This window comes from Gekko japonicus, unplaced genomic scaffold, assembly GCF_001447785.1.
Source record: "Gekko japonicus isolate JY-2015 unplaced genomic scaffold, Gekko_japonicus_V1.1 scaffold112, whole genome shotgun sequence".
In the NCBI taxonomy this organism is placed as follows: Eukaryota; Metazoa; Chordata; class Lepidosauria; order Squamata; family Gekkonidae; genus Gekko; species Gekko japonicus.
The window spans coordinates 260377-269402 of NW_015166422.1; positions in this window are offsets into that span (position 1 = coordinate 260377).

Genomic DNA, 9026 nt, shown 5'->3' on the forward strand with positions numbered 1-9026 from the left:
TGAACGTTGGTCTCGCAAATCCTAGTAATTGTATTCCAGATCTGTCTATATTGCATATGTGTATCATAAATATACCTATATGTACAACATGTCTTGTTTTGATGTCCTATTTTTTAACTTCTGGCAGGGATCATTCGATAATATTTATTTCCTTAGCTTTCCTCCCCAAGGAGGGCCAAAAGCGCTCCAAACTTAATTCTCCCTGACTCCATTAAAAATAATAATTATCGTACGGCATTGTGTGTAGTACAGCCAGGAGATCTGAAGGTTGTCTGGCAGCCTTAAGTTTTAGCTCTTCTAGTGCTTAATGCACCACTCGGTGGCGAGCGAGACTTATTTTTGGGGCTGTTAGAGCTCTGAAAGAGCTGTGACTGACCCAAGGTCACCCAGCTGGCTTTATGGGGAGGAGTGCGGAATCGAACCTGGTTCTCCAGATGAGTCTGTCACACTTGACCACTACACCACGATGGGCTCTCACCCGCCTCCATTTTATCCTCACAACATCTACCCGGTGTGGTAGTTGGGGTGGAGAGAGAGTATGACTGGACCAATGTCACCCAGCAGGCTTCCATGGCAGCATGGGGGGATCTGAACCTGGGTCTCCCAGATCCTAGCCAGACACTCTAACAATTACACCACACTGGGTCTTCTTGCAAGTTTGAAAGGTGGTCATATATTAAAGGTGAAGAGCCTCTGTTCCCGAGTGTTAAACTGCAGGGAGGGTATATTCTTTTATTTTAATTTGGCCGTTGTAGAATGTTTCTAGTTTTAATGATTTATAGATGATGATGATGATGATGATGATGATGAAGAAGAAGAAGAAGAAGAAGAAGAAGAAGAAGAAGAAGAAGAATCACAGCTGACATGATTTGGGGGGACAGATCATTTTGCTACCCCCCCCCCGCCGCTTCTCCAAGGGCTCCTTAATGGTACAAGTAAAATGAACTATCCCCATTCAGTTTCTACATATCTGATAAAGGGAGCTTTGACACTTGAAAGCTTATACCTAGGAAATCTTGTTGGTCTCTAAGGTGTTCCTGGACTTGAGTCTAGCTGTTCTACATTCCTGTATATTTTTGTAAATTGTTTCCATTCCTTGCTTTTTGCTGTTGGTTTCGTAGATTCATTTCCACTTGTGGATGCATGGTATACCGTTTTATATGCAATTGATGCACTCTATATTCATCTAATGCACCTTGTTTATATGTATAAATATATATATCTACAATGATGATTTATGGACGCAGTGAGAACATTGAGTGATGAAGACTCCCCCCCCCCCCCCCGGAAAGAAGCTGTGTGAGGAAACAGAAAATGGCCTGTAAAGAAAGGAAGCAGGGATTCGTTTTGCACCAGCAAATGGGGATCGAAAATTCAAAAAGACAGAAAATTCACACACGTTTGACAATGTCAAAACGTCAGGGATGAGATGAATGGAAACTGCCATGCCTAAATAAAAGGCTTTTTGGTATGGTTCAACTGTGCCAACTCAGGGCATAGCCTATGGAATGCCAAACTATGGGATGCTGGTCTTTTCCCAGGCTGGAGTCCTCTCTAAAAATGGCTCTTTCTACCTCCAGCCCTCCTTTCTCTGTCCTCCCGCTTTCACTGCGTGGGATGGCGTCGCTGATTAAGATTCTATCCTGTGTCAGGCAGTACTCCAGGTTCTCCGATTCTTACAGCAAGCCAAGTGTTCAGAGAGAGCTGGCATAAGAATACCTCCTGGAATTATTCATCTTTTTCCATTACAAGGCCCTCCTGTATTCAAGCTCTCCCATCTGTTGGGTTGTTCAGTGCTGGGCTTGCACCGTTCAGCTGTAATGGCAAGTTTGGCAGCCTGCGTTCCACACAACACGAACTAGTTTTGCTGAATCCTCAGGCTGTTTCGAAGAAACCCGGCTGTCGGGGCCAGAGCTGTGGTCGGACAGAAGAGCCCTTGCTAGATTCTCGCAGAGCTATATGAAAATTAAAGAGTTTTGCTCCAAAGGAAAGCATTTACTGCACGGCTACCAACAATCAGCTCCTGCAAGTGATAGATGAGAAGGAGGCTAGGAGCATTCAGTCTTACAAACGGTTGGCATTTCAGTTTTCTATGAAACTTTTTGTATGATAAGCAATTATGATTTCCCCCAGGATGTCCATTGTCTCAATTTGTGCATTTATGGATCACATTTTATTAATGGCTACTGGCCATGGTGACTAAAGGGAACCTCCACATGCAGGGGCAGTCAGCCTCTGAATACTAGCGAACAGAGGCCACATCAGGAGGAAGGTCTTGGCCTTCATGCCGTCGTTTGGCTAGGCTAGCCGTTTGCCCATGAGCACTGGGCAAACTCCCACCCCAGGAGAAAAATATGAGGGGTGAAATGGGATCGATGGTGGCGCTCTAGGAATTTCCTCCTAGTCTCTATGATGTTTACTGACTAACTGTTACAACCAGCTGTCGCAGGTGGTGGCATACATGCTCTGTCCCAAGGTGTGCTGAGATGCAAAGATGTCAGTTATAACAGCATAACAGGAACACAGTGAATCATCTAGTCCCAGCTTCTTGTTCCACACAGCAGCCACCAGGTTGCTCTGGAAGGCCAACAAACTGGACACAGAGGCCAAGGCCTTGCCTACTAGGACTTGAGATCCGGTTTGGTGTAGTGGTTAAGAGTGGTGGACTCTAAACTGGAGAACCGGGTTTGATTCCCCACTCCTCCTCCACATGAAGCCTGCTGGGTGACCTTGGGTCAGTCACAGCTCTCTCAGAGCTCTCCCAGCCCCACCTACCTCACAGGGTGTTTGTTGTGGGGAGAGGAAGGGAAGGTGATTGTAAGCCGCTCCGAGACTTCTTTGGGTAGTGAAGAGCAGGGTATAAAGCCAACTCCTCCTCCTCCTCCTCCTCTGCCTCCACCTCAGAGGTTTGCTGCCTCTATACATGAAGATTCCCTTCAGTCACCATGGCTAGTAGCGATTGAAGGACTTCTCCTCCATGAATTCGTCTAATCCCCTTTTAAAACTGTTTGTGTTCATGGCCATCACTACGTCCACTGGCAGTGAATGCCACAATTCAGGTACTCATTCTAGTAACTGTCCACATTGTCTGTTCTGAACCTATTGCCCATCAATTTCATGACTTCTAACATTATGGGGCAGGGGGGGAAACGACTCTCTCCACCTTCACCACCCCATGCATAGCTTTATAAATCTCGTTTGTGTCTCTCTTTATTAATTTGTCTGTTCTCTTCAAGATATGAGCTGCTGTGGCTCAAGTGGTTAAGACGCTGAACTGCAGGCTGTGGAAGGTCAGTAGTTCAGCGGTTCAAGACCCGGGTGCCGCGAGACAGGGTGAGCTCCTGTCTCTAGTTCCAGCTACGTCCAACCTAGCAGTTCAAAAGCAAGAAATTGCAAGTAGATAAATAGGTACCACTTTGGTGGGAAGGTAACAGTGTTCCGTGCGCCTTGGTGTTTAGTCATGCCGGCCACATGACCACGGAAACGTCTTTGGACAGCGCTAGCTCTTCGGCTTCGAAACGGAGATGAGCGCCGCAACCCTAGAATCGGATTCGACTGGCTTTCGAGCAAGGGAACCTTTACCTTTATCTTTTTTTACCTCTTCTGATGCCATCTTCTGCTCAAAGGGAAGACTTCTTTGTTTCATTTGGCATTCCCTGACCAATGTTTGAATTGATGTTTTTATGCCTTTGTACATAGCTCTGTTTTTAATTGTTTGAATGATGGATGTGTTTACTTGGGGGGAGCTGATTTTAATGGTTTTAAAGTGTGATTTTATCATGTAAATTTTCATTTCTTAGTAGGGTTGCCAGGTCCTTACTGGCAACCAGTGGGGAATGGAAGGACTTAGCAGTAGAAAGACGAAGGCTTAGGCCACATTGCCAGCATTGCACAGGAAGTGATGTCATCATGCCAACAACTTCTGAGTGATGCTCTGGTATTTGGGCAAAAACTCTATGGTAAAACTGGCTTCTACCATAGAGTTTTTGCCCAAATACCAGAGCATCACGCAGAAGTCATTGGTGTGATGACATCACTTCCTGTACATTGCAGGCAACATGGCCTAAGCCGCCTTCTTTCTACTGCTAAATCCCCCCACTGGCTACCTGATCGGCAGCTGGGGAGCAAAACCTGGCAGTGGGGGACCCCCACCTCCATCAGGGGGTCTGGCTATCCTATTTGTTAGCCACATGGGTGGCCCTGGTGAAGACAGTAACATGGGATATAAAATCTGTTAAACAAGCAAACGTATAAATAAATAACTTTCCCCCACTAAGATGAAAAGAGGCTTCTTTTGAGCTCAAAGTCCACCCTCAAGGGGAAAATGGCCCGTTTCTCATTCCCACCACTCCCATCCTTCACAAGGCTTTGGCAGTTCAGTGGGCGGGTCCCATCAGGAGCAGTCTTCCGCAGGGCCACAAAGAGTGGCAGGGGGGATGAAGAACCCCAGAAAGCATGCCTGGAATACCCTGTGTCGGCTGCTTGCCTGGCAGTCACAGAAGCAGCATGGGGGCCTGTCAAGCTGGTCCTTCGTGTGTCTGCCTTTCTGGGCTATTGTGTTCGGTGCACATGGAGGACAGAGTGGCACATGGGGTGAAGAGGAGAGGAGACCTCGCTGCACAACGCTTTCCTGCTCCCATTTCAATCAGGGGAAGGAGGCAGCTGTTGGAGTGAATAGACCCCGAACGCAGATGTCTTAATATCCTTGTGCAGGGGAGGTGCATTATGATTCATTCTTTGCAACCCTATTACTCAGCGTTTGATAGGGCCTTACTTGTCTCAAGTGCTTTTCATTATTGCTCTAATGCTGTCTATTAACATACTGGATGGAGGCTCTTTTCTCATCTGGAGCATGCATCACCGTGCTTTTAAAGATTATGGGGCTTGTGAATACATAACACTTTACTGCCTTGCAGACGTAATTCATTGGGGGGGGGGGATAATACACAAAACACAGATAGGTAAATAGATAACCAGCGGCTTCCATCCAGACCGGAGTTAAGGTGAAACAGTAAATGATTTCACCTCATTCATGAGATGGAACCCAATCAACTCCGTTCAGCGTAGAAAGACTTTTACCGGGTGAGGGATCAGCTCGTTAGGGGAGGCGGGGGGGGGGGGAGATATTTTCTCTTTTCGTTGCCGGATCATTGGTGAGGGAAATGTGAACATTAATTCCCCATCGCTGAGACCAACATCTCCAAAAAGCTAAGACTGGCTTTCAGGAAGGTAAGTTTTTTTTAGACGGTTTGTAACTTTCAGTTTTTCTTCATGGATCAGATCAGACTGGGCAGATGTGAAGAAAATGTGTGTTGAAGGGGATATGGGTGCCAACCTTCAGGATAGGGTTGCCAGGTCTGGGTTGGAAAACACCTGAAGACTTTGGGGGTGGAGCCAGGAGAGGGCGGGGTTTGGGGAGGGGAGGAGCCTCAGCATGGGACAATGCCACAGAGTCCACCCTTCAAAGCAGCCATTCTCTCCAGGGGAGCTGATCTCTGTCAGCTGGAAATCGGTTGTAAAAGCGGGAGATCCCCAGGCCCCACCTGGAGGCTGGCAACCGTACATCAGGTGGGGCCTGAAGATCTCCTGCTATTACAACTTATCTCCAGGCAATAGAAATCTGTTCCCCTGGAGAAAATGGCTGCTTTAGAGGGTGGATTCTATGATGGGTTGCCAGACCCCTGGTGGAGGCAGGGTTCCCCACTGCCAGGTCCTGCCCCCCCCCCAGCCACCCATCAGCTGGCTGGTGTGGGGACTTACCAGTAGAAAGAAGAAGGCCAAGGCCATGGTGCCAGCATTGCACAGGAAATGTCATAATCAGGTCAGCAACTTCTGGACTACACTCTGGTATTTGAGCAAAAACTCTATGGTAGAAGCTGGTTTAACCATAGAATTTTTGCCCAAATACCAGAGCATCGCCCGGAAGTTGCTGGCATGATAATGTTACTTCCTGTCCGTACGACACTGGCGAGGTGGCCTAGGCCTTCTTCTTTCTACTGGTAAGTCCCCCCATCTCCTGCCAGTTGCCAGTGGACCTGGCAACCCTAACTCTATGGCTTTGTACCCCACTGAGGTCTCTGCCCTTCCCAGGCTCCACCCCCAAAATCTCCAGGTATTTCCCAACCCAAAGTTGGCAACCCTGAGAAAATGCCTGCTTCGGAGGGTGGACTTTATGGTGTTATACCCTGCTGGGGTCCCTTTCCCATCCCCAGCCATCCCGAGGCTGAACCCCTCCCCCCAAATATCCAGGAATTTTGTAACCCTGAGTTGACAGCCCTAATTCCACCCCAGCAATGCTGCACATTGTGGCATACCATCCCTTTGGCGTATATGTCTTGTGGGGAGGGGGGGCTATGCCACACAACTCAATTAATATCCTCCAATTTTTTCCAGTGTTCACAATTATAGATGCTGTTAGAGGTATACATTTCTGGGGGCAGAATACCACTGACATGTAAAAGCACCAAATATGGGAAATTGTAGTGTTACAAAATGCATCATCAGCTTTTCTAACAGAAGAAAGTTTGAGTCCAGTGGCACTTTTAAGACCAACAAAATGTAATTTAAAGTATAAGCTTTCATGTCCATGCATGCTTCCTTCAGTATGTTTCCCGCCAGAATTAAACACAAACAAATGGTGACCATATAAACTAAGGCTGATTTCGCACTAGAGCTGCCTCGATGTTGCGCCGCCGTTTGCCCCGATACTATTGGTCAATTTCACACCCGAAGCTGCGGGGCTGCATTTTGACTCGTTGCTTCGCCCAATTTCCCCTGCAGTTTCGTGATCCTGTTTTTTGAGGATCAAGAAGCTACGGAGGAAATCGGGAGGGTAGCTGCTGGAGCCATGTTTCAGGAACATTGAACCAGGGGGTCCAATTCTACGGGCCCCCAAACAGGTTGCCCCCATTCCCTCCATTGTTCTCTATGGTGGGGAAAAAGTTACTTTTTCCCCACCATAGAGAACAATGGAAGGGATAGGGGCAACCTGTTTGGGGGCCCGTAGAATTGGACGCCCCGGTCCAATGTTCTTCAAACTTGGTTGGTATCTTGGGAAGAGGCTCCAGCAGCTACCCTGCGAGTTTGGAGCCTCTCCCTCAAACCCCCTCCCCTCCAGCCCCCAGAATATACCCTATGTTTTCGCCATTGAGTTCAATGGCCCATAGGATATAATGGGGCCGAAAATGACATTCGGCTGGCCCTTTTTCAGGCCCGGCGTTCTAGTGCGGAGCCTGAAAAAGGTGTGGGGGTGGCTCTGCAGGCCCTAAGGACAGCTGGGAGAGCCAGAATGACCTCTCGTGAGAGGTGGAATTTGCCCCTATGAGTCCAAGGCCACCACCTCGGGGCTCAGGGAGGCAGGAGAATGTTTGCCCCCCCCCCGCAGGCATTGCAGCTGCCGCCAAGAACAGCATCAGCCAGGCAGAGATGGGGGGAAGAGATTTTTCCCAGGGTGCACGGCTTCGCGCACCACTGGGAAGGTCTGGGTTGGCCCTGGAGGCCTAGCGGAGGCTGCTAGACCAGCCTCGGCCAGGCAGAGACGGGGGAGGAAGCCGACTTACCCTCCTGCTTCTTCCTCGTTCTGGAATGGAATGAGGCTGGAAGCAGAGGGCAGCCGGAAGAAGGGGCGGGGCTTTGCCATGTGACCGCCCCGCCCCCATGCCTCTCTCCCGGAGCGACGTACCGGCGCACTCCGGCCCGATCCAAGGCCTGCCTGTTGGGTAGAGAGGGGTCCCTTTCAAGTTCTGCATCATTGTGGAACATTTTCAAATTCCAAGCGAGTGTACAAAAAGCAGTCCAGGTTTTGCACAAAAGCTCTTTTTTATTAAACAAAAGCAAATGGGGAAACATATAGCCGAGGGTGGCTTGTATATTCTCTCGCAAAATTGCTTTGTTTGTAAACTCTTTCCAAACCTTGCATCTTCTTCCACAGCTTTAGCTACTGAAGGGTTTGATGACTGGCAAACCCCCCCATCTTATCCAAACTCATGAAAACTCATAGAACCATAGGACTGCCATGTTGGCCTACCTAACAAGGAAGCGAGGGCAAACGTTAACTTCCAAGCTAGAGGAACAAATAAAAACAGAACAGCAGTACTGGTGGCATGTCATGGAAAGAATTATTGCTGTAATATGCATTCTTGTAGAACAAGGCTTACCATTCAGAGGAGACAATGAACACTTTGGATCTCCAAATAATGGCAATTATCTTGGTCTTTTAGAACTAGTGGCAAAATTTGATCCATTTTTACATCGGTATGGACATTCTGGATCAGGCAATCCCTCTTATTTGTCAAAAACTATAATGTGAGGAAATGATTCAACTCATGGCAAATTCTGGCTGATGTGAGAATTTCAGCTTTTCAGTAGATTCCACTCCTGACATTTCACATACTGATCAGTTGACTTTAATTATCAGATATGTATCACCTGAAGATGGTTTGCCAACTGAGAGATTTTTAACTTTCCTTGAGCTAAAAGACCACTCGGGAGAAAGCATGGCTGATTTAGTGTTCAACTATTTCGCTACTGAGCTTGAAATTGACTTAAAAAAATTCCGAGGGCAGTCTTATGACAACGCTGCCAACATGGCTGGTAAGTACAATGGTATGCAGCAAAAAATCATTGAAAGAAACCAATTTGCAAGATTTATTCCAAGCGCAGGTCACTCTTTAAATCTGGTGGGCCGTTCAGCTGTGGATTGCTGCCTTGATGCAGTGAACTGTTTTGGCAATGTCAATGAAATCTATACCTTCTTTTCATCCTCCACAAAGAGATGGGCAGTTCTAAAATAATTTTTCCACCTCAGTCTAAAGTGCCTAAATATTTGTCAGACACTAGGTGGGACGCACATGCAAAAGCCACAGAAGCTGTTTTTGAAAGTTACAGCGCTATCACTGATGCCCTCAGTCATTAGTACTCTGACATTAATGGGAGGGGGGAGACCAGGCTTCAAGCTAACAATCTTTTGCAGAAAATGGAAGAACTGGAATTTGTGTTTATGCTGCATTTTTGGACCTGTGTGCTAG